This window comes from Hemitrygon akajei, chromosome 8 (genome assembly GCF_048418815.1).
Source record: "Hemitrygon akajei chromosome 8, sHemAka1.3, whole genome shotgun sequence".
NCBI classification, from domain to species: Eukaryota; Metazoa; Chordata; class Chondrichthyes; order Myliobatiformes; family Dasyatidae; genus Hemitrygon; species Hemitrygon akajei.
Genome location: NC_133131.1, coordinates 87,939,877 through 87,966,136, shown reverse-complemented (window position 1 = coordinate 87,966,136; position 26,260 = coordinate 87,939,877).

Sequence of the window (26,260 nt, the reverse complement as noted above, 5' to 3'; positions counted from 1 at the left end):
TCAATCAGAATGAAGCAGCAATCGTACCTCTGTGTATGACAGGACTGAAAATGTAAAGGGGAGATAGCGATTACAATAGGGTGAGGGCAAAGGTTAAGGAAGGAACTGACAAGCAATAATTGGATCCAGGTGAGGAGAAAATGACGGATAAGTGAAGCCAGCAATGTCAAAAGAGATGTGAGCTATTCAGGCCATCTTCCATTCAATTAAATAAAGACAAATTTGTACTTCAACATTCCCTTGCATATCTCTCCTCTCATCATCCTGGAGAGATCTAGCTTTCCAAGCATTTGCAGTCTTCTGTAAATCATAACTACCTTTTGTGTGAAACTCACTAGACAGCTTGTTTTGAAAACTATGTGTTAACAGATAACCCAGGATGATTTCATCAGCCTTTCTCAGCAGGAATTTACATTTGAATGCTTTTGTAGGAGCAATGCAAATACCCTCTCTGTGTCCTGATGAGGGAAAAGAGGCCTTTTGCCTCTGCTAATCATTTCTCTCTGTAACTAATTCTCCGCACATACCTGTGTGGTAAACTACATATACCTGTCTGGACACGCCCCTCTGCTGACTGCTCCTGTGGCTCCTCCCACAGACCCCTGTATAAAGGCGATTGGAGGCACTGCTCCCCCCTCAGTCTCCAGGATGTTGTGTGGTGGTTTCTAGCATCTAATTAAAGCCTATTGTTCGCCTCCCGTCTCCGAGAGTTATTGATGCTGCATCAATTTTATTAGCTGCAATTTTAAAACCTGGAGAGCATTTTACGACCCGATAAATTGGACATTGATCCTCAAGCTCCCGAAGCAGCCATTGCCTTTGAACTCTGGCTTGCATGCTTCCAATCGTACCTGGAAGAGATTCCCATGACTGAGCGACTCTTTTCTTTCCCCAGGAAGTCTGCTACTGGGACTACCCTACCGGTTTGGCTGACGTCCCCAGGGCCAGTGCTGCTCCGGAAACGTGTGAGGAGCAATAAATACTCTCCGCTGGTCGAGAGGGTTCACCTACTACATGCGAACCCCCCAGTATGCCTACATGGTCTTACCTGATGGGCGGGAGGACACGGTCTCCGTCCGCGACCTGGCGCCCGCAGGAGCAGCAGACCCCTACCCCGAACACTCCACGGTGACTATGAACCCCATACCCACCGAGGTGTATACCCACGAGACACCGCACACACCAAGCCCTACACAGGCTCCTCACGACACTCCCATACCAGGCTCCTCACACACGCATGAGGGATTACTGACGCCTAATGGGCTGGCACCTCAAGTCAGGCCGGAGCCAGCACAACCACTATCACCGGTACAATCACCACCGGTGCTACATAGATCGCAGCGACAGACTCGACCACCTGATAGACTTAACCTGTAAATATACTTGTAAGAAACTTCGCCCCATGGGGACTCTCTTTTAAAACAAAGGGGGAGTCAATGTGGTGAACTACATATACCTGTCTGGACACGCCCCTCTGCTGATTGCTCCTGTGGCTCCTCCCACAGACCCCTGTATAAAGGCGATTGGAGGCACTGCTCCTCCCTCAGTCTCCAGGATGTTGTATGGTGGTTTCTTGCAGCTAATAAAAGCCTATCTTTAGTCTCCCGTCTCCGAGAGTTATTGATGGTGCATCAACCTGTTTCTGTTTGTAGTTCCACATCTCCATGTCACAACCCTCAGGTAGCTAACCATTTTAGTGTTCTTTCTAGCTGCACTCTGATGCAAACTTAAAAATAAGTTCTAGACATTCACATTGATTCATGCCATTGATATACTAACATTAGGATCTAGGGAAAAATATGTCAAATGTAATAATTATAAGGAAATGTAAGTCTGCTAAAATTCTTGTCGCATTACTGATTTCTCAGATGTTATGCTTGACAAGTTTCAGAACTTTGCTTTGAATACAGAAATACTGCTCAACAGATGACGCCATTGCCACCACCCTCCACCTGGCCCTCACCCACCTGGACAAAAAAGACACGTATGCTTGAATGCTGTTCATAGATTTCAGCTCAGCATTCAACACAATCATCCCTCAGCACCTGATTGGAAAGCTGAGCCTGCTGGGCCTGAACACCTCCCTCTGCAACTGGATCCTAGACTTCCTGACTGGGAGACCTCAGTCAATCCGGATTGGGAGCAGCATCTCCAACACCATCACATTGAGCATGGGGCTCCCCAGGGCTGTGTGCTCAGGCCAGTGCTGTTCACTCTGCTGCCCACGACTGTGCAGCAACACACAGCTCAAATTACATCATCAAGTTTGCTGATGACACGACCGTGGTGGGTCTCATCACCAAGAATGACGAGTCAGCATACAGAGAAGAGGTGCAGTGGCTAACGGACTTGTGCAGAGCCAACGACCTATCTCTGAATGCGAAGAAAACAAAAGAGATGGTTGTTGACTTCAGGAGAGCACGGAGCGACCACTCTCCGCTGAACATCGACGGCTCCTTAGTAGAGATCGTTAAGAGCACCAAATTTCTTGGTGTTCACCTGGCAGAGAATCTCCAGCTCCATATCAAAGAAAGCCCAGCAGCATCTCTACTTTCTCCGAAGGCTGAGAAAAGTCAATTTCCTACCCCCCATCCTCACCACATTCTACAGAGGATGTTTCGAGAGTATCCTGAGCAGCTGAATCACTGCCTGGTTCAGAAATTGCACCATCTCAGATCATAAGACCCTGCAGCAGATAGTGAGGTCAGCTGAAGGGATCATCGGGGTCTCTCTTCCCGCCATTACAGACATTTACACCATAGGCTGCATCCACAAAGCTAACAACATTATGAAGGACCCCACACACCCCTCATACAAACTCTACTCCCTCCTACCATCTGTCAAAAGGTACCAAAGCATTCAGGCTCTCAGAACCAGACTGTGCAACAGTTTCTTCCCCCAAGCCATCAGACTCCTCAATTCCCAGTGAATAGTCTGACACCAACTTACACACGCACACACGCACGCACGCACGCATGCACGCACGCACACACACACACACACACACACACCTGAACACTCCCTTTGCAATTTTTGCTCATTTACATTTATATTTACATCATTTATTATTATATTATAATTTGCCCTTTACTGTGCCTATTGTTTTGTTTATTAATTATTGTACTGTCTTGCACTGTTTTGTGCACTTTATGTAGTTCTGTGTAGGTCTGAAGTCTAATCTAGTTTTGTGTTGTTTCATGTTGCACCATGGTCCTGGAGGAATGTTGTTTTGTTTTTACTGTGTACTGTACCAGCAGTTATGTTTGAAATGACAATAAAATCGACTTGACTTGACTTGACTTGAGAAATAATGCAAAACCATGAGCTAAGTACTTTACCACAGAACTGCAGGATTAACCAGGGGAAGCAACCCCAGACTGCGTATGGCTTTCATTTCTAGTGCTTTCTTAGTTCCTGCGTCTCAGGGTGAATTCAAGAAGAAATCAACAATTTTTTTTTTTCAAAAGTCAAGTTGCTTATTCAACAACACAAATGGCTGTAATTGATTTTAATTTTTCAGAATTTCACTTAACTGGACCATTAGCCTCTTTGGAGTTTGTCTTGCATTTAAATCATATTGAACTTGTCATTCCAGAAGTGTTTTGAAGGTGGTTGTCCACAATCTGAAGTATGTACATTCAGCCAGCATTCAAAAATTAAAATATATTCAAATTAAAGCATTTTATTTCACACCTGCTCCGAAAGGTCTTCGTGCCTTCTTTCTCCTAAAGTGTGCTTCCATTTATTTTTGCCTTGCAATCTGATTGGGACATTAGTAGACTATTCATCCCCTTGAGTTGGGCAATGGCAGAACTGTATCAAGAAGTTATTAAATGGATATTAAAATATAAGTTATATGCTGTTGAAATGTTTGGTCTTCTGGTAGACGTAGGAGAGGAAGTGATCTGCCATGCCCATTTCAATTGGCAAGGTAGTCATTCGTCAGTTAAATATTGCATTTGTGTTGCTATTTTCCTCAATGCTTGAGAAATCCAGTAAGCATAAGGAAACAGAAAAGGCTTCTGGACATCTTGTCACGGCTTTTGGCCAAGTAGAGTGGTAAACGACTCACAAAGTGCTAAATAGTTCAAGGATCACTAACTCAGCATGACTTGGAGGAAAAGCTCCAGGTGGTAGTGGTGCTCCATTGCAGCCACTGCCCATGCAGTTCTCGGTGGTCAGAACAGCCGAAGTGAGTGTGTTTTGTCATCGGTATGCACAGCAGCCATTGTACAGCCAGTGACTGCTCCGGATGCTGGTTGGGGTCCCAGTCAAACTTTATCTCACATGGTATTAAACGTAGCATAGTTGGACCTGCATCATCCATGCAGGTAATTGAGCTCATGTATAAAATCGTTCACATTTCAGCTTGTTATTCAACAAGCTCTTGCTGCGGGCAGACTTGAGGCTATTTGCTAAAGAACTGCAAATTGAATTGAATATTGTGCAATGATATTCCCAGTTCTGACCTTATATTGGAAGAAAAGTCAGTGATGAATCAGCTGAAGATGATTGGGACTTAAACACTGCTTTTCATAACCTTGCTAATGAACTATGAAATCAGGAATTCTCTGAGGGCCAGATCAGAGGCATTCAGGACTAGAGATCAAGAAAGCCACAAAAGGTGCAGGTATGACCTCTGGAAAGCCATCTCATGGATGAAGTGGAATCAACGAGGGATGCTTGACAACTGTGGCAGGGTTTGAATGCCATAACCTCCTACAAAGTTAAATCTAGTGACAAGGGGGTCATCAGAGATTTTCTTTCAGATGAGCCCAATGCCTTCTAAGCTTACTTTGGCCACTAGACCTGGGAGGAACCATCATGCACCCCCATGATCCTCTGATCTCAGTATCTGAGGATGATGTACTGGCTGCCTTCAAGAGAGTGAATCCAGGAAAGCATCCGGTCTGGGTGGATTATACCTGGGCGAGTACTGAAGAGCTTCGCTGCCCAACTGGCTGGTGTATTCCTGGATATCTTCAACCTTTCGCTTTGGCAGTGTGTGGTATCCACCTGCTTCAAGTAGGCTTCAATCATACCGTTGCCCAAGCAGAGCGTGGTGACCTACCTCAATGACTATCACCCAGTGGCACTTACTTCCACAGTGGTGAAGTGTTTTGAGAGGCTGGTGTTGAAACCTATCAGCTCCTATCTGAGTGATGACTTTGATCCACTCCAATTTACCGACTGAAGCAACGGGTCCACAACAGATGCTATCTCATTGTCTCTTCACACAACCCTGGAACATCTGGACCACAAAGATATATACATCAGAATGCTCTTAATCAACTACAACTCTGCAATTAATACCTTCATCCCCTTAAAACTAATCAGTAAACTCCAAGACCTAGGCCTCAGTAGCCCCTTGTGCAATTGGATCATAGATTTCCTCACTTGCAGAAACCAGTCAGTTTGAATTGGTAAAAACATCTCCTCCACAATTTCCATCAATACAGGTGCACCACGGGAATGTCTGCTTAGCTCCCTGTTCTACTTGCTTTATGCCTGTGACTGTGTGGCTAAGTACAGCTCCAACACCATATTCAAGTTCACTGATGACACCACTGTTGTGGGCTGTATCAAAGGTGATGATGAATCAGCATACAGGAGGGAGACTGAAAATCTGGCTGACAGTGCCCTAACAACAACCTCTCACTCAAAGTCAGCAAGACCAAGGAACTGATTGTAGATTTCAGGAAAGGGAAACTGTACGTCCATGAGCTAGTACTCATCGGAGGATCACAGGTGGAGAGGGTCAGTAACTGTAAATTCCTGGGTGTCACTATCTCAGAGGACTTGTTCTGGAGCCATCATATAAATGTAATTGCAAAGAAAGCATGACACCACCTCTACTTACTCAGGAGTCTGGAGATTCGGCATGTTATCAAAAACCTTGACAAACTTCTATAGATGTGTGTTGGTGTGCTGACTGGCTGCATTATGGCCTGGTATGGGAACACCAATGCCTTTGAGTGGAAAATCTGACTAAAGGTGGTGGATTTGGCCCATTGCATCACGGGTAAAGCCCTCCCAACCACTGAGCACATCTACATGAAACATTGTCATAGAAAAGCAGCATCCATCATTAAAGATCCTCACCACCCAGGCTATGCTCTTGGGCAGAATTATGACCAACAAACAAATCTGCTGGATGAACTCACTGGATCAAGCAAAGTGTGTGGAAGGAAACCTGCTTGTGGAAAGTCAACAGCTTTTCTCCTCCTACAAATGCAGGTAGATCTGCTGAGTTCCTTCAATAGATTGTTTGTAGCCTCATATTGTAGCATCTACATTCTCTTGTGGTCTCCACATTTTTGACTAGATGCTTACATTTCTGGAGACAAGATTAGTGCTGGAGCAATCCTTCAGCTCTACAATCAGATATAATTGTTCCCATAGCCTTTGTTTTATCCAATGGCTCAACTTTTTCTTTGTAGACTAAAAGTGAGTCACTCCAGTTGAAAGCTAACATCAATGATTGTGGAGACTTGAGGAAAGGGAAAGGTACCTCTGGCTATAGGTAGTGAACTGATTAGCCTTGATCTTGACATTCATGCTAGATTCAACTAATATTCAAGATAAGGATCTTCATGGAAACTTTTTTGCCTGTTAGCTATTTAATCTCCCACTACCATTCACAAATGGATGTTACAGCACTCCACAACTTTAGTTTGATCCTTTGAATGTGGGTCACTTAGCTGTAGATTCAGCATTGGGTTACAAATACAATTAATGGTTCAACTTCTAAAGCATTTTCATCAAGAATTCTATTAGCATAGTTGCCATGAGAATAAAGTACCATATTATTTTATTATAACATTTAACTTCGTTATCGCTGTCACCTTTGCTGTCCAGTCTCTAAAGAATGAGGGTTTTATCAATCGTGCCTGTTATCTCAAAACCTGAAGGCACAAAATGGTAATTAATACTATTTAACATGAATGCACATATGGAGGTAAAGTGGATATGCCAAGAGCTCTTTAACTATAAAGAAATTCAGATTAAAATATTAATTTACTGATAAATATTACATTAAATATACCAGGTTCTTTCTTATTCTTTGTCATAAAATAAAGTCGTGCTATGCTGAGAAACTACCCAAATGCTACTGAGATTGTTAGATACCCATGGAGATATTTAACTCCCTTTTAAATATGATTAGAGGATCAATGTCACTTACTTATTCAGCTCCATGGTGGATTTTTCTATTCTGGATTTATTGATTAATTTATGAAGAATTAAGGCAGTGATTAGCAAATTCTTTGATGAAAGGGAATTTATGCGCACATACATTTGGCAGTTAACTAAAATGATTTGAAAATAGGTTAAGCCCCTGGGTCCACAATAACAACAAAAAAAACATTACAGAATATACTTTTCAGTTTATTCCACAAATCCAGAAAATAAATCTTTGTTCTATTTCCTTATCTCTGCTCTACTATTAGGAATTTTGAGACTGTTGTTGGTCACAGTAAACTGCAAGGTAATTGGGGACATTTGTCACTTTTACAGCATGTGGAATTGAACCCCCCCCCCCCCCCCCCACCAAACCCCATACCAGTTCCTCAGGATTGGATAAGATTAGATTTATTGATCATATGCATATCAAACATACGTTGAATTACATCATTTATATACAACATACACGCACACAGTGGCACACATGCAAGTCCACATATGCATACACACATACAGAGTTCTCCAAGTAGTTCTCCATCATGTGAGAAAATGCCTCAGAAAATGTGTAGAAAATATTTCCACTAACATTCCAGTTCTTCAAGCTATTGAGCACATTCCTCATTTTAGTGCTATAATCTCCCACTCCCTTTCTCTCTACTTCTTTACAATTGCTGTTCTCTCCCATCTGCAACATCCAGTCATTGGCTCCATTAGAGAGCACTGAAAGAATTCAACAGGTCAATCATCATCAGTGGAGGCAAGAGGTGCAAATAGATGTGCAACACAGGAAGGGGTGGAAATAGGAACAATTAACAGTACATAGCAGCACGAAGAGGAACAAGTGATAGAAGGAACTAGGTGGGCAGGGGATAGTGGATAGGAGGTGAGAACTAAGTTGAGGGTGTTGGCGAGGGAGGAAGGGATGGGAGGGATGAATAAAGGAAGAAGAAATCTGGGTGGACTGAAGAATTTGTGCAGGAAGAGAACTTGAAGACGGGGTCACTCGAATTAAAACCGTGGGAGGCATGAGTGGTGCCCTAGATTTAAGTGGGAAAGGACCGGATAGAGTGAGAGAGGATGGAGTCTAGTTATGAAGAATTGAGTTGAGTGGAGCAGGACCAGGCAGAGACAATGGGCCTACAGAGCAGTCCTGTTTATGGATCTTAAAGAGATCGAGATAGAAATGACAGTGTGGGATTAGGGCACAATCAATTGTCAGAAAGATGGTGCCTGGTCTCTGAAAGACTGACTCCCAGATGAGCTCAATTACTTTTGAAGGGGGAATAAAACTGCATCTATGAGGATCCCTGCAGGACCCGGTGACCTGTGATCTCTGCATTAGAAGCCAGCATCAGGCTATCTTTTAAGAGGGTGAACCCTCACAAAGTGACAGGTCCTAATGGAGTACCTGGTAGGGCTTTGAAAATCTGTGCCTACCAACTTGCAGGGGTATTCAAAAAGACATTTTCAATCTCTCATTGCTACAGTTGGAAGTTCTCACCTACTTAAAAAGGGCAACAATTATACCAGTGTCCAAGAAGAGTAGGGTGAGCTGCCTTAACAATTGTTATCCAGTAGCACACACATCTACAGTGGTAAAGTGCTTTGAGAAGTTAGTTATGGCTGGAATCGATTCCTGCCTCAGCAAGGACCTGGATCCATTGGAATTTGCCTATTGTCACGATAGGTCTATGGCAGATACGATTTCATTGGCTCTTCGTGTAGCCTTGGGTCACCTGGGCAATACAAATACCTATGTCAGGATACTGTTTACTGAATACAGTTCAGCATTTAACACAATCATTCCTACATATCTGTTCAAAAAGCTCCAAAAGCTGTGCTTCTGCATCTCCCTCTGCAACTGGATCCTTGACTTCCTACTGGAAGACCTCAATCTGTAGCGATCCGAAATAACATCTCCATCTCGCTGACAATCAACACTTGTGTGCCTCAGGGATGTGTGCTTATCCCACTGCTTTACTCTCTCTATACCCATGGTGTGTGGCTGGGCACAGCTCAAGTACCATCTACAAATTTGCTGATGACACAACTATTGTTGGTAGAATTTTAGATGGTGATGAGAGGGCCTATAGGAGGAAGATGAATGGTGTCACAGCAACAACCTTGCACTCAGTGTCAGTATTACTAAATAACTTATTGTGGGCTACAGAAAGGTTAAGACAAGGAATCACACACCAGTGTTCACAGAAGGATTAGAAGTGGAAAGAGTGAGCAATTTCAAGTTCCTTGCTGTCAATATCTTTGAGGATCTATCCTGGACCCAACATATTCGTGCAGCTACAAAGAAGACATGGCAGCCACTATATCGCATTAGGAGTTTGAGGAGATTGGGTATTGGGTATGTCACCAAAAACACTGGCAAATGTCTACAGATGTACCGTCAAGAGCATTCTAATTGGCTGCATCACCATCTGCTATTGGGATGGGGTGGGGATCGAAATAGGATCACAAATACTGCATATGATCAAAATAATTATTATATTAAATTAGTCAGCTCCATCCTGGGCACTAGCCTCCATACAAGACATCTTCAAGGAGCATTGACTTTAAAAGATAGCATCCGACATTAAGGAGCCACCTCATCCAGGACATGCCCTCTTCTTATTACTATAATCAGAAGAGAGGTATAGGAACCTGAAGGCACACACTCAATGATTCAGGAACAGCTACTTCCCCTCTGCCATTCGATTTCTGAATGGACTTTGAACCACTGAACACTACCTCACTACTTTCTTAATTTTATGTTTCCATTACATTTTTAATTTAACTATTTAGTATGCCAGAATACAACAGTATCACCCTTGTCTTTTGGTCTGATGAAGAGGTTGGGGTTGGTTTGAAGTGAGAAGAGTGCTGAATGTTCAGCGAGGATTCCACACCAAACTCAACCTTCTCATCAAACCAGCAGGCAAGGCAGATGTTAATGTAATCAGACACACTGACCAATAGATACAGAGCCCCTTTCTGACACCTCCTCATATCTTCCTCTGAGCCATGACCCCCATTAATGAACACTAGGCCAACATCTCCCAAACCATAATGGAACTTATCATATCAGGGCAGCTTCCTTCCACAGCCTCATAATTTCCCAACTTCACATGCTCACTTCTATCTCTTATCTGAAGTCCGTAAACAGGACAGTGCTGGTAGAACCATTAAAGCCTTCTTTGGTCGCACTGAACTAATTTATTCATACCTATCTTCCCTTGCCCAGCCCCTTCCTATTTCCATCAAGGACATCTCTCAGGCCATAAATCATTTCTCTATCACTTATCAGACTCTGTCCCTCTTCCTCCCCAAACTGGTTCCATCTTCCCATCATCACCACTCGGTTCAGTCTATCATCTACCAGCCTTTATCCTGTCTTCTTTTGTTTGGCTATATTTTGGTAATCTTTCCTGTTCCCTCCGAGTCCCATTGCGTGGTCTTGAAATTAAATTCTGATGATCTGTTCCCTAACTTCTCTCTTCCCAACAAAAGCTAAAATAATTTTCCAAACTGAAGGTGTTACATTCTTTGGTGAAAATTTCAACAGGACATGGAAAGTTTGGTTAATTAATAATTAAGATGAGGATCTGAATTCCTGATCCACACCATTATTCACACAGGCAGACAGACTTAGTTTAATGAAAGCATCTTAATAGGGTGAGAACTACAATTTTAGAAAAAACAAGCCTGTAATCACCCAGCACACATATCTCGCACTGTGCCTGAAGTGGACAGTTAAATTAAAACTAGCTCCCTGGTGAAATCAGTTGCACAATCTGAAGTATAATCAGAATGCATTCAAATCCCACACAAGTTGCAAAAGCTAACTCTTATATTAGTCTAAGTGATTGAACTTGCGATAATGCAGATGTTTCTAGTTGATATTTTTGCTTTTAAAAATGTCTTTAAAATTTAATATTATCACACGAGTGAGTTCAACTGTAGGCTGTGGACTGACAACTGTTCTGCTGTTCAAAAAGAGGATATATTGATGTCATTATTCACAAGTGTATTTAGAATGGGACCATCCTCTTGAAAATTCTTTGGCACTTGCTTCTCCAGCAAAAAGCACAAACACAGTGATAAAATCACACAGAAAAATGGAGGGAGAACATAACAGTCCGGAGTGGAAGAGTTAGGACTAGAGCACTGATAATTTCATTATAAATTTAATCACAGCCACAAACTGCCTCCAGCCCACTAGCTTTTGTTGTGTCATTGAAGCGTGATTGCATCCAACTAATACTCACTAGTTGGCACAATCATTAGGAAAGGCAGGAGGGTAATGAAGATGTTACTTAAGGTGATAATTGGATGCAAGTGAGGGTCCTTCTACAGAAAATTAATTTTCCTTCAGATTTAATGAATGCAGCCTGGGTGTTCTGGGGCTCTGGGAACTGATCAATATAAAGGAGATAAGTCTTAACTGCACATCTGGGGCTCTGTCAGCCCTAATTTAATCAATGCTTATATTTCTTAGATGTTTTCTTGGTTCGCTCTAGTCAAACTTTTGCAGAGTCTCTGTCACTACACAAGTAGTGGAGTCATTCTCACATCAACACAGTCAAAGGTGCTTGACAGCATATCAAAAGAGGAATAATATCATAAACATGCACAGATGGAAGCAACATTTGCTGAGTTAGGCGCCCAGGCCTGAAGCCTTAAAACCTGATTAAAGCCCCACATCACCTTCCTATCACGTATTGGGTCTTGGGTTGATGTGAAAAGTTCTCTAGCTTAGATTTGGATTGACTCTACTTGGGACATGTTTGTTTTTTTAAATTTAGGTCTTTGCAGATCTTATACATGAGACAGGGGCCCAGAATTGGCATGCCCAGGAGGGGGTCTGCATTTTAGTTATCAAGAAATGCAATGTTTTAAAACCTGTTTGGTTCACAAATGTCCTTCAGAGAAGGAAATCTGCCTTCCTTGCACATTGTGGAATCTCAGTGACTTTCATTTAACTGCTTTCTGAGATGACCCGGCAACCATTCTTGTCCTCGGCAATAAGGGTAGTGCATGCTGACCTTGACACCGATGATCACATCCTTGTGAATGAAAGAAATGTTGAGGAAGGTATCGATTAAGTTGCATACTGCCTTTCCCTCAAGACCCTTCATCAGGACTCAGAAATCTAATCCATTTTAATTATTCAGTTATTTTTGACCATTATTAAAAGTAACTGACACCTGTGGTAGCAGAACTAATGTGGCTAAAAGTAGAGCTGAATGACAAGTAATCAGCTGGAACAGGAATGATATCATAACACTATTGGAGATACATGCAGATCCTGGAGAGAACATGGAACAATATTTATCATAGCCATATTAAGGACAAGGATGAGAGTTACATATAAGCCCCTGAACAGTACACGGGATGTGGGATGCAAATTGCAATAGGAGATAGAAAAAACATGTAAAAAGGGAATGTTACAATAGTCATGGGGGAGTTTGATATGCATTCAGGTTGGTGCTGGATTCCAAGAGAGGGAATTTGTGGAATGCCTATGAAATGACTTTTTAGAGCATCTTGTGGTTGAGCCTACTAGAAAAGCAATTCTGGATCGGGTGTTGTGCAATGAAACATATTTGATTAAGGAGCCCTGTGGAGACCATAATAATTATATGATAGAATTCATTCTGAAGTTTGAAAGGGAGAAACTAAAGTCAGATGTATCAGTAATTATAGTGGAGTAAAGGGAATTACAGAGGCATAAGAGAGGAGCTGGCCAAAGTTGATTAGAAGGAAACATTAGCAGGGATGATGGCAGAACAGCAAAGGCTGGTGTCTCTGGGGGGAAATTCGGAAGGTGAAGTAAAGATACATACAAATATAGAAATATAGAAAACCTACAGCACAATACAGGCCCTTCGGCCCACAAAGTTGTGCTGAGCATGTCCCTACCTTAGAAATTACTAGGCATACCTATAGCCCTCTATTTTTCTAACCTCCATGTATCTATCCAAAAGTTTCTTAAAAGACCCTATCGCATCTGCCTCCACCACCGTTGCTGGCAGCCCATTCCACGCACTCACCACTCTGTGCATAAAAAGCTTACCCCTGACATCTCCTCTGTACCTACTCCCCAGCACCTTAAACCTGTGTCCTCTTGTGGCAACTATTTCAGCCCTGGGAAAAAGTCTCTGACTATCCACACAATCAGTGACTCTCATCACCTTATACACCTCTATCAGGTCACCTCTCATCCTCCGCTGCTCCAAGGAGAAAAGGCCAAGTTCACTCAACCTGTTTTCTTAAGGCATGCTCCACAATCCAGGCAACATTCTTGTAAATCTCCTCTGCACCCTTTCTATGGTTTTCACATCCTTCCTGTAGTGAGGAACCAGAACTGAGCACAGTACTCCAAGTGGGGTCCTATATAGCTTCAACATTACTTCTTGGCTCCTAAACTCAATTCCATGATTGATGAAGGCTATGCCTTCTGAACAACAGAGCCAATCTACACAGCTGGTTTGAGCGTCCTATGGACTCGGACCCCAAGATCCCTCTGATCCTCCACACTGCCAAGAGTCTTACCATTAATACTATATTCTGCCATCATATTTGACCTACTAAAATGAACCACTTCACACTTATCTGGGTTGAACTCCATCTGCCACTTCTCAGCCCAGTTTTGCATCCTATCAATGTCCCGCTGTAACCTCTGACAACCCTCCACACTATCCACAACCTTTGTGTCATCAAAGATGAAGAAGTATTCTAAATTGAGGATGAGGGAACTGTGGATGAAAATGGAAATGAAAGACAGCATAAAAGTGAAAGAGAGGGCATATAATATAGCAAAAATTAGTGGGATATTAGAAGATTGGGAACTTTTAAAAAGCAACAAAAGGCAGCAAAAAAACATAAGGAGAGAAAAGATGAAACATGAATGTAGGATAGACAATAATATAAAAAAGGTATCAAACACTTCTTCAGATATATAAACGGGAAAAGAGGCTGGAGTGAATATCGGACCACTGGAAAATGACAAGGTAGTAGTGGTTAACAAGCAAATGATGGACTAATTTAAGTATTTTGCAGGCCAGAGTTAACTGGAAGGGGTTAATAGTAGTGATGTCAGCAGAACAGCAATGGCTGGAGTTCCTGGGAGTAATTTGGAAGACACAGAATTGAGAATAATCACCATTACTAAGGAGAAGATGCTTCGGAAACTGAAAAGTCTGAAGATAGATAAGTAACCTGGAGCAGATGGACGTTACCCCAGGGTTCTAAAAGAGGTAGCTGAAGAGATTGTGCAGGCATTAGTAGTGATCTTTCAATAATCACTAGATTCTGGACTGGTTCCAGAAGACGGGAAAATTGCAAATACCACTCCACACTTTAAGAAGGGAGGGAGGCAGAAGAAAGGAAATTTTCCAGTTATCCTGTCTTCAGTGGTTGGGATGATATTGGGGTCCATTATTAAGGATGAGGTTTCAGGGCACTTGGAGCTCATGATAAAACTGGCCAAGGATAGCCCTAAGGGGAATTCTTCCCTGAGAAATCTGTTGGAATTCATTGACAAAATAATATGCAGGATGGACAAAGGAGAATCAGTGGATGTTGTTTACTTGGATTTTCAGAAGGCCTTTGAGAAAATGCCATACATGAAGCTCCTTAACAAGGTAAGAGTCCATGGTATTACAGAAAAAATAGCACGGATAAAGCATTGGCTGATTGGCAGGAGGCAAAGAGTGGGAATTAAGGGAGCCTTTTTTTTTCAGTAGCTGCCAGTGAATGCTGGTGCTCTACAGGGGTCGATGTTGGGACGGTTTATTTTCATATTATATGTCAATGATTTGTATGACGGAATTGAGGGCTTTGGTGTCAAATTTGCAGATGATACAAAGATAGGTGGAGGGGCAGTTAGTGTTGAGGAACCAGGGAACCTGCAAAAGGACTTAGACAGATTGTGAAAGTGGGCAAAGACGTGGATATGCAATATAGTGCAGAGAAGTGTATGGTCATGCACTTTGGTAGATGGAGTAAAGCCATTGACTGTTTTCTAAATGGGGAGAACATTCAAAAATCAAAGGTGCAAAGGACTTGGGTGTATTTGTGCATGATTCCCGGATCGGGAGCAGCATCCCCAACACCTTCACACTGAGCACGGGGGCCCCCCAGGGCTGTGTGCTCAGTCCACTGCTGTTCACTCTGCTGACCCACAACTGTGCTGCAACACACAGCTCGAACTATATCATCAAGTTCGCCGATGACACGACTGTGGTGGGTCTCATCAGCAAGAACGATGAGTCAGCTTACAGAGAGGAGGTGCAGCTCCTTAGCAAAGAAAGCCCAGCACCGTCTCTACTTCCTGTGAGGGCTGAGGAAAGTCCATCTCTCACTCCCCATCCTGATCACATTCTACAGGGATTGTATTGAGAGCATCCTGAGCAGCTGCATCACTGCCTGGTTCGGAAATTGCACCATCTCCAATCGCAAGACCCTGCAGCGGATAGTGAGGTCAGCTAAAAAGATCATCAGGGTCTCTCTTCCCGCCATCACGGACATTTACTCTACACGCTGCATCCGCAAAGCAAACAGCATTATGAAGGACCCCATGCACCCCTCATACAATCTCTTCTCCCTCCTGCCGTCTGGGAAAAGGCACCAAAGCATTTGGGCTCTCACGACCAGACTATGTAACAGTTTCTTCCCCCAAACTATCAGACTTCTCAATACCCAGAGCCTGGACTGACACCTTACTGCCCTATTGTCCTGCTTATTATTTATTGTAATGTCTGCACTATTTTGTGCAAATTATGCAGTCCTGGGTAGGTCTGTAGTCTAGTGTAGTTTTTTTTCTCTCTGTGTTGTTTTTTACGTAGTTCAGTCTAGTTTTTGTCCTGTGTCATGTAACACCATGGTCTTAAAAAACATTGTGTCATTTTTACTATGTATTGTACATAGCGGTTATGATCGAAATGACAATAGAAGTGGCTTGACTTAAAGTTGACTCACAGGTTGAGTCAGTGCTAAGGAAGGCAAATGTAATAGAGCATTAGAATATAAGAGAAAAGATGGCATGCTGAGGCTTTATAAGGTATTGATCAGATTGCATTTGGAGTATAGTGAGCAGTTTAAGAAAATATGTGCTGGCTTTGGAGAGGGTCCAGAGCAGGTTCATGAGAATGATTCTGGGAATGAAAGGGTTAACATAAGAGGAGTACTTGATGTTTCTGGGCCTGTGCTCACTGCTGTTTGAAGAAAGAAGAGGGAATCTCATTGAAACCTGTTGAATATTGAAAAAAAACAGATAGAGGGGATGTAGAGAGGATGTTTCCTATATTGGGTGAGTCTAGGACCAGAGAGCACAGGCTCAGAATTGAGGGATGTACATTTATAACAGAGTTTAGGAGGAATTTCTTTAGTCAGAGAGTGCTGAATCTGTGGAATTCATTGCCATGAACAGCTGTGCAAACCACTTGGAAAATGGGGTTTCATATGCTGGGCTGCTGTTTATCAGTTCAGGATTTAATGCCATCATATCTCAGAATCTGGTGGAGAAACTACCCTCGCTGCATCTCAACACCTCCCACTGTAACTGGATCCTGGACTTCTTAACAGAAAAGTCACAGTCTGTCCATCTGGACAGCAAAGTCTCTTGTCCCATTACGATGAGCACTGGTGCTCCCCTGGGCTCTGTGCTCATCCCACTTCTATTCACACTGTTGGTGCATTAGTGTGTTGCAGGATTCAGCTGAAACTGTGTCATCAAGTTTGCGGATGACACAACAGTGATTGGCGTCATCAACAGTTGGAGTAGAGAAAGAAAGTAGATTTGCTAGTAGACTGGTATGAGAAGAACAACCTTAATCTGAACATGGAGAAGACCAAGGAAACGATTGTGGACTTTAGGAAGGTACGGATGAACCATCCAACTTTCTGCATACATGGCTCCTCCGTAGAGAGAGTTAAGTGCGCCGAGTTCCTGGGAATTCATATCACGGATGACCTCACCTGGTCCCCCAATATCACCTCTCTGAATAAGAACACACAGCAATGCCTCCACTTTCTAAAGCAACTGAGGCTTTCCTCCCTCCCCCACCATATTAACTGAATTTTGCAGGAGCACCATTAAGAGCATCCTGATAAGTTGCATCTCTGTCTGGTATGGGAGCAGCCGAGCATCGGACCTGAGGTCCCTACAAAGGATTGTGAGAATGGCTGAGAGGATCATAGGGGTCTCCCTACCATCTATCGGGGACATTTATCAGGAGCGCTGCGCATGCAGGGCCCTTAGTATTATTAAGGATCCCACCCATCCATCCAGCATCCTCTTTGATTTTTTATCATCAGGCAGGAGAATCCGATGCATAAAAACAAGGATGGTCAGGAAGGGAAACAATTTCTTCCCTCAGGCCATTAGTCTTCTGAAGTCCCTGCCATATCACTTTCGAAACGTCATCGATTAATTTGTTCTGCGCCTTACAATATTTAATTTATGCACTTCACTTTGTTTATTTATGTGCAATTCATTTGTAGAATAAATTCTTACTTTCCTAATTTATTGTGTGTTACGCGTTATGTGTACTACTCTGCTTCACACCCTGGTCCGGAGAAACATTGTCTCATTTAACGGTTTACATGTATATAATTAACTGACAATAAACTTGACTTGATAATCACTGAGTATATTTAGCGCAGAGATTGATAGGTTCTTGTTCATAGTCAGGGCATCAAAAGTTATGTGGGAAGGCAAGAGAATGGGGTTGAGAGGGATAATAAATCATGATGGAATGGCAGAACAAACTCGATGGGCTGAGTGTCCTTATTCTGCTTCTATGTCTTATGGTGTGATTAGTCAGAAATTAGCATGGAGCAGGAGTGCACTTGAGATAATTTAGAGGGGTCAGAGGAACTGAGCAGCCAGACTTAATGTTCATTTTGGGAAGTGTTGTCACTGGTGTACTTGAAAGATTCTTCAATGACCAGCTGTTATGTCAATGAGTATTAAATGGACTGAAATAATTAAATATCTACCACAGGTTTATCCCAATATCTGCCCAGTAGTTTTGTTAATTGTATCTGGAACAAGAAAGGCATGAAATGACTAATGAACTTAAAGTTGCCTGATTGTTAGTTTTTTTTTCAACAGTTTAGAAAAATGTTATGTATATTATGCATTCTATGTTATCTATTGCATTGAACTGCTGCTGCTAAGTTAACAAGTTTCACGACACGTGCCAGTGATAATAAACCTGATTCTGATTCTGAAATGTTTATTATAGAGATTAGGAACAAAAATCCATGTGTAACCCCTGGGGTCGCCTCAGGCTCGCTCAGCTCGTTCTCATCTAGGGGGAGCAGCCTTCGGCCCCGCCAAACTGGGTAATCAGTTGGTGTGGATGCTGTGTGATGTCCCCGCCTTGCCAAAGAACAGACAGGACACCATACTCAGGACACATACGCAGGGAACCGTACTCTCTCCGGTCCTGTTCACCCTGTACACATCAGACTTCCAATATAACTCGGAGTCCTGCCATGTGCAGAAGTTCACTGATGACACGGCCATAGTGGGATGTGTCAGGAATGGACAGGAGGAGGAGTATAGGAAACTGATACAGGACTTTGTGATATGGTGCAACTCAAACTACCTGCGTCTCAATATCACCAAGACCAAGGAGATGGTGGTGGACTTTAGGAGATCTAGGCCTCATATGGAGCCAGTGATCATTAATGGAGAATGTGTGGAGCAGGTTAAGACCTACAAGTATCTGGGAGTACAGTTAGACGAGAAGCTAGACTGGACTGCCAACACAGATGCCTTGTGCAGGAAGGCACAGAGTCGACTGTACTTCCTAAGAAGGTTGGCGTCATTCAATGTCTGTAGTGAGATGCTGAAGATGTTCTATAGGTCAGTTGTGGAGAGCGCCCTCTTCTTTGTGGTGGCGTGTTGGGGAGGAAGCATTAAGAAGAGGGACGCCTCACGTCTTAATAAGCTGGTAAGGAAGGCGGGCTCTGTCGTGGGCAAAGTACTCGAGAGTTTAACATCGGTAGCTGAGCGAAGGGCGCTGAGTAGGCTACGGTCAATTATGGATAACTCTGAACATCCTCTACATAGCACCATCCAGAGACAGAGAAGCAGTTTCAGCGACAGGTTACTATCGATGCAATGCTCCTCAGACAGGATGAAGAGGTCAATACTCCCCAATGCCATTAGGCTTTACAATTCTACCGCCAGGACTTAAGAACTTTTTAAAAGCTATTATTAATGCTTTTTGAGATAGTGATTTAGATGCATATCATATTTTTTTACTGAGTTAAGTATTGTATGTAATTAGTTTTGCTACAACAAGTGTATGGGACATTGGAAAAAAAGTTGAATTTCCCCATGGGGATGAATAAAGTATCTATCTATCTATCTATCTATCTATGCGATTAAATGATTACAATTTATAAAGATTACTACAACCATGTAATTAATAACGATACAGTGTATATGAAGGAAAAGAAAATAAAGAAAAGGCGCCAAACTTATCAAAGTCCAAACCACTTCATGCACAACCGTTGGAGCTCAGTTACTGAAGTCTTCTGGCCACCATTCGATCCCCTCCGAACTCCTTGTCTCGCAGCTCAGGACCACCCGAAGTGGTCAACAAAGCACATCTATCTTCATCTCTTCTCCTCGGGGTACCTCCTGGCCTTGGACCACTGCTTGGGGTCTGTTCCTCACCCAGTTTACAGCATCGTGTCCTCTCTCTCACCCCCTCGTGCCGATCTCACCAAAAGCCCGCCAACAATAGCTTACAGACTCAGAAGAAAGAACAACATTGATCCCAATTGGTTAACAAAGGAATACAATTCTCGTTATCAGTAAATTTTAACCCAAACAAGCTTCCAGCACTCTCACGCAACAAAGAAGCATTCCTACTTTTAACAAAACAAAGAAGCCATTTTGATTAACATACGCAGTAACAAAGAAATAGAAGAAACCCCCCCTTACACATGTACACAAGGAGCACCTTTATAGACAGACAGAAATATTTTTGCACAGATGCATCACTACTGAGCTTGCAAAGTCTGTGGATAGTAAGATGGCTCCTTAACTGGAATGGTAGTGCCAAGTTCCTGGAGTAGAGGTGACAGGTCTGGAACATCTCCCATAGACTAATGCAGGGGCAAGTGGTTGGACTATGAGGTGATGATATTTTGAACAGACTTGGCTAATAGGAAAAGTACATCATGCTCAATACACACAAAACGCTGGGGGCAGCTCAGCAGGTCAGGTAGCATCTTTGGAGGGAAATGAACAGTTAACATTTCAGGCCAACACTGTTCATTAAGGTCCTGTTAAGTACTGGGTATCCCACTTGCTAGCACACAGAGCAAATCCTCTACATCTTTGCAGCTACCCATGAAGACCCGCTCCTCTCGTCAATCTCGTAGCCCATGACATTACCATGATAATGCAGTGGGACTGACCTATCATAGCCAATCTAAAACTTCCTGGCAGGTTGAGCTCAACCCTTATTTCGATATTTTTCTGAAGACTGGATTAACCCTGCCAGGATTTTCCAGCTCTGAGTGTTCCACATAGGTATAATATTTTTGTTCTGCTTCATCCATGGTGGGTTCATCAGCTCTCTGAACCACTGACATTATCATACCTCAATTACTCTTGTTTCCCCCCCATCACTGTCTCCCTTCTCCAAAAATGGCAGTGTGCAGGGATGCACTGGCTTCTCTGGCTCCCTAGAATGGTGCTAGTTTTCAATTCTTAGAGAAGTTCCAAAATTTCTAGTCAGTGATTTCAGGCAACCAAAGCTCTGTGAATACGGTGCTGCTGAACGCTTAGACAAAATTACTTTGAAGTAGCCGGCTGCAGAGGTAATAGCGGTGATCAATGGACTAGGGACTCTACTGACACCAGACCCAATGACAGGGACTTGCTCTAGAGCAGCTCAGCTGAGTGAGCAGCAGACTCGGTGGTGTGAGAGAAAGCAAAATTGCAGCAAGAGATCAGGGGCCACAGCTAGGCTACGAGCTAACCTGACCAGAATGGTGGAACCATCACTTTTCTTGGCTAAAGTCCGCCTGCTAGGAAATAAAAAGCACTCACTGAGACTGAGAATGAATGCACATAAAGAGATGAGAAACTGCTGCATTCTGTTTTTCACCAAAACATGGCTAAATAGCAACACACCCAACTCAGCGTTCCAACACAATGGGATGACTCTTTACCATGTAGACAGAAACTCCCTCTCAGGGAAATCCAGAGCAGTTGGATGAGTGTGTATATTAACAAAGGATGGTGCACAAACTGATCTGTAGTTTGCATTTACTGTTCTGGGGCAATTGAGCATCCTACAATTAAATGCTGGTCACATTACCTGCTTAGGGACTTCACTGTTGTATTCATCACCACAGTCTACATCTTCCCAAGCATGAATGCTAAGGATGCACAGGGAGAGCTTTACCGTATCATTTGCTCTCTGCAAAGCAAGCATCAAGACAGTCTCTTCATAATTGCACATGACTTTATGTCAATCTGCAGGATGTTTTACCCAAAATCCACCAACACATCACCATGGCCACTGGAGGAACAAACAACTCAACCATTTTTCCCTGATCACACCTCCATAATGTTAAAAGGAATCAGAGTCAGAATCAGGTTTATTATCACCAGCATGTGTCATGAAATTTGTTCACTTAGCAGCAGCAATTCAAAGCAATACATAAAATAGAAGAAAAAATAAAATAATAATAATAATAATAAATAAATATCAATTACAGTATATGTATATTGAATAGATTAAAAATCATGCAAAAACCAGAAAAAAATATATATTTAAAAAAAGTGAGATAATGTTCAAGGGTTCAATGTCCATTTAGAAATCAGATGGCAGAGGGGAAGAAACTGTTCCTGAATCACTGAGTGTGTGCCTTCAGGCTTCTGTACCTCCTACCTGATGGTAACAGTGAGAAAAGGGCATGCCCTGGGTGCTGGAGGTGCTTAATAAAGACACTGCCTTTCTGAGACACAGTTCCTGGAAGATGTCCTGGATACTTTGTCGGCTGGTACCCAAGATGGAGCGGATTAAATTTACAACCCTCTGCAGCTTCTTTCGGTTCTATTTAGTAGCTGCACTTCCCACCCCGCCATATCAGACAGTGATGCAGCTTGTCAGAGTGCTCTCCACAGTACACCTATAGAAGTTTTTGAGTGTATTTGTTGACATATCCCAGCATACTGACTGCTGCTGCTGAAAATGAGGAAATCAGTCTAAAGGACCATTTCTGTAAGGCCTCATGAGGAAATTTCTATGCTTCAGGACAGCTTTGAATGGACTAATTGCCTGCTACAAACCAAGAAGACACAACTGTCACTGGTTGCATCAGTAAGTATGTAGGCAATGTTGTTACCTCAGGAACAGTGGTCTTATGGCCCAACTGGAAGCCCTGGCTGAACACTGAAGTGCACTCCCTACTAAAAGCCTGGGACACTGCCTTCAAGTCTAGTGGCAGAACATAATGTTGGCCACAAAAGCTACTCCTCTACCAGGTGATCAGCCACTTTCTGTAACAACAGTAGACGTGAGAATGACTCACAGAGAGTCAACCTCCCTAAGACTGCCGGGTCAGAGACCATCCCACTTTAAGTATTCAAGGCAACATACACAAAATGCAGGGGGAACTCAGCAGGCCAGGCAGCATCTATGGAAAAAAGTACAGTTGATATTTTGGGCCGAAACCCTTCGGCAAGACTAGAGAAAAAAAAGCTGAGGAGTAGATTTTAAAGGTGGGGGGAGGAGGGGGAGCCAAAGTAAAGAGACAGAAGAAAGAAAATGGGAGAAGCAGAATGAGAGGGAGGTAGTTGGTGGGTAAGGAGATGAAGTGAGAGAGAAAAAAGGGGATGGGAAATGGAGAAGGAGGCAGGGGTTTGAGGGGCATTAGCTGAAGTTTGTGAAATTGATATTCATGCCATCAGGTTGGAGGCTACCCAAACGGAATTTAAGGTGGTGTTCCTCCAACCTAAATGTGGCCTCATTGTGACAGTTGAGGAGACCATGGATGGACCTATCGGAATGGGAAAGGGAAGTGGAATTAAAATGGTTGGCCACTGGGAGATCCCGCTTGTTCTGGCGGATGGAGCGTAAATGTTCATCCAAACAGACTCTCAATCTATGTTGGGTCTCACCAATATACAAGAGACTACACTGGGAGCACCAAACACATTAAATGACTCCAACAGACTCACAGATGAAGTGTTGTCTCACCTGGAAGGACTGCTTAGGGCCCTAGATGTTAGTGAGGGAGGAAATGTAGGGGCAGGTGTAGCACTTGTTCCACTTACAAGGATACATGCCAGGGGGGAGATAAATGAGGAGGGACGACTGGGCAAGGGAGTCACATGGGAAGTGATCCCTGCAGAAAGTAGAATGTGGGGGGAGAGAAAGATATGCCTGGTGATGGGATCACGTTGGAGATGGCGGAAGTTTCGGAGAATTATGTGCTGGACATGGAGGCTGGTGGGGTGGTAGTTGGGGACAAGAGGAACCCTATCACTGATAAGGTGGCGGGAGGATGGGGTAAGAGCTGACATGCATGAGATGGAAGAGATGCGGTTGAGGCAGCATTGATGGTGGAGTAATCAAGGACTGCATCTTCATGGACATCATCAGCACATCACTCATCTTGTCCATATCTTACTTTTCTCTATACCTGTGTCTTTCTTTCTTTCTTTTAGTTCCTTTACTTGTGCATGATGTGCCTTCTGCTGTGCCTAATACTAATTCTCTCCTGCAAATATTTCCATGCTAATTCCAATACTAAACAGAAGGCAAGGTGAGGAAAGAAATAAAAGAGCATATTTATGATTTCTCCAATTGGTATCATTGCAAAGTATTCGCCCACACACAGAGGCACATTCAATAAACAACTGTACTGTTATATAGTCTCCTGAATGAATATCCACACATCCTTCCAACATCTGGATCATTGGTAATCACTTTTCATAAATCATTGTCCTTTCCCACCAAACGATTCGCTGCTAAAGGCCAATGTCAAACAGGCTCTGGACAAAATGAGCAATGTAATCAACAGTAATGAGGCAGCATATCCTGATGCTTTCCCTATCATTTTGGAGGATTTTAACTAGGCCAGCTTGAAAATGACACTAAATAATTATTATCAACAAATCATTTGTAGTACCAGAGGAAACGACACACTGGATCTCTGTTACACCACCATCAAGAGGGCTTATCATGCTATTCCACACTCACACTTTGGAAAGTCTGACATCTGGCTGTATACTTCTACTCCCTGAGCATAGGCAGAGACTGTTCACTGAAGCACCAGTAGTCAGGACCAAGAAGGTATGGACAAGGGAAGTACAGGAGTGCTTACAAGCTATATTTCATTAGGAGTTTGAGGAGATTTAGTTTGTCACCTGAAACACTCGAAATCTTCTACAGATGTACCATGGAGAGCATCTTGACTGGCTGCATCACTGTCTGGTATGGTGGTGGGGCTGTAGTAAGCCGCAGAGAGTTGTAAAGTTAGTTAGCTCCATCATGGGCACTGGTCGCTGTAGTATCCAGGACAACTTCCAGGAGCAGTGCCTCAGAAAAGCAAATTCCACCATCAAGAGTGCTCAGCACCCAGTACATGCCCTCTTCTCATTGTCACCATCAGAAAGGAGGTACAGTAGTCTGAAGGCACACACTCAGCAGTTCAGGAACAGCTTCTTCCCCTCTGACATCCAATTTCTAAATGGACATTGAATCTATGAACACTACCTCACTACTTTTTTAAAAAAATCTGTATTTACACTACTTACCTTAATTTAACTATGTAATATACATAGTTATTGTAATTCAGCTTTTTTCTCATTTCATGACATATGCTGGTGATATTAAACCTGATTCTGATTCTATCTGATACCTCACACACACACACACACATACACACAGAATCTTTTTATATCTGCCAACTACCAATTTAGCTTTCCATCACAATGTTTGACACCTCATGATCCTGTGGTTGTTGGCCTCAATAGAATTCTAAAGATGGCTGCTGAGGTCACTGATAAATAATAGGTCACAAATATATCCCAGCCGAGCTTCCATATGTTGTGACTGATTAAAATAAGCCACACAGAACTTGTAACTGGGAAATATTGAAGTCTTTATTAAAAAAGAAGTTCTTCTGTAGTGAAAACCTTAGACTACAATTTCAGTGGCTATAATCAACTTCTTAACCTTGAATGTGGAAAGGTAACTTTGCAGAATTATATATTTACAATCTTAGCACATCCCAAATAACAGAACATCTTTGAAAATTCAAATGCTGTTGTGCAATTAATATTTTAGTAATATTTGAGTAATCTTGTATATATATATTGGTTGATTAAGCTCTTGTTCATTTAAATAATTGATAACGAGTTATATGTCCATTTGCATATGTCATCACGCTACCACATAACAAGCGAGTGCCTCACTTAAAGTAACTTGGACTCACATTTTAAACTCCAGTGACTTCCTTTGAATTAGCATAATGTTTTGAAGCTGCAAAATATAACGTTGATGGCAAGGTATTTTTAAAACAAACTTGAAGCGCAGCAAGATATTCGAACTAAGACAAATGTAGTGAGCAACAATGAGTAAAATACACAAGCCAACACATGCATAGACTCTCAAGTTTAAAAAAAAGGCAGAAAAATTGAAGGATTCATGGGTCCATAAAGAATGAGTACCGGCTGTTAATAATCATAAAAAAAGAGCAGAAATGGCTGGCTACATTGGAATCGTTTGATTCCACAACAGATAATTGGAATATTCATACTGAGCTAATTCAACAATATTTTGAAGCAAACATAATGATCCATGAGAAACAAGTTCCATTTGTGGAGTGCATTGGGTTTAAAAGCATGCTGCTTGCTTTGAAGCATGACTGCTCCAACCAAAACAGCAGGAATAAGCTTTGCTGATATTGTCAAAGTAATGCAAGACTACTTAGAACCAAGGGTATTCATGATTCAAGGAGGTCAGCTCCATCTTGGATACTAGCCTACAAAGCACCCAGGACATCTTCAAGGAACAGTGTCTCATAAAGACATTGCCCA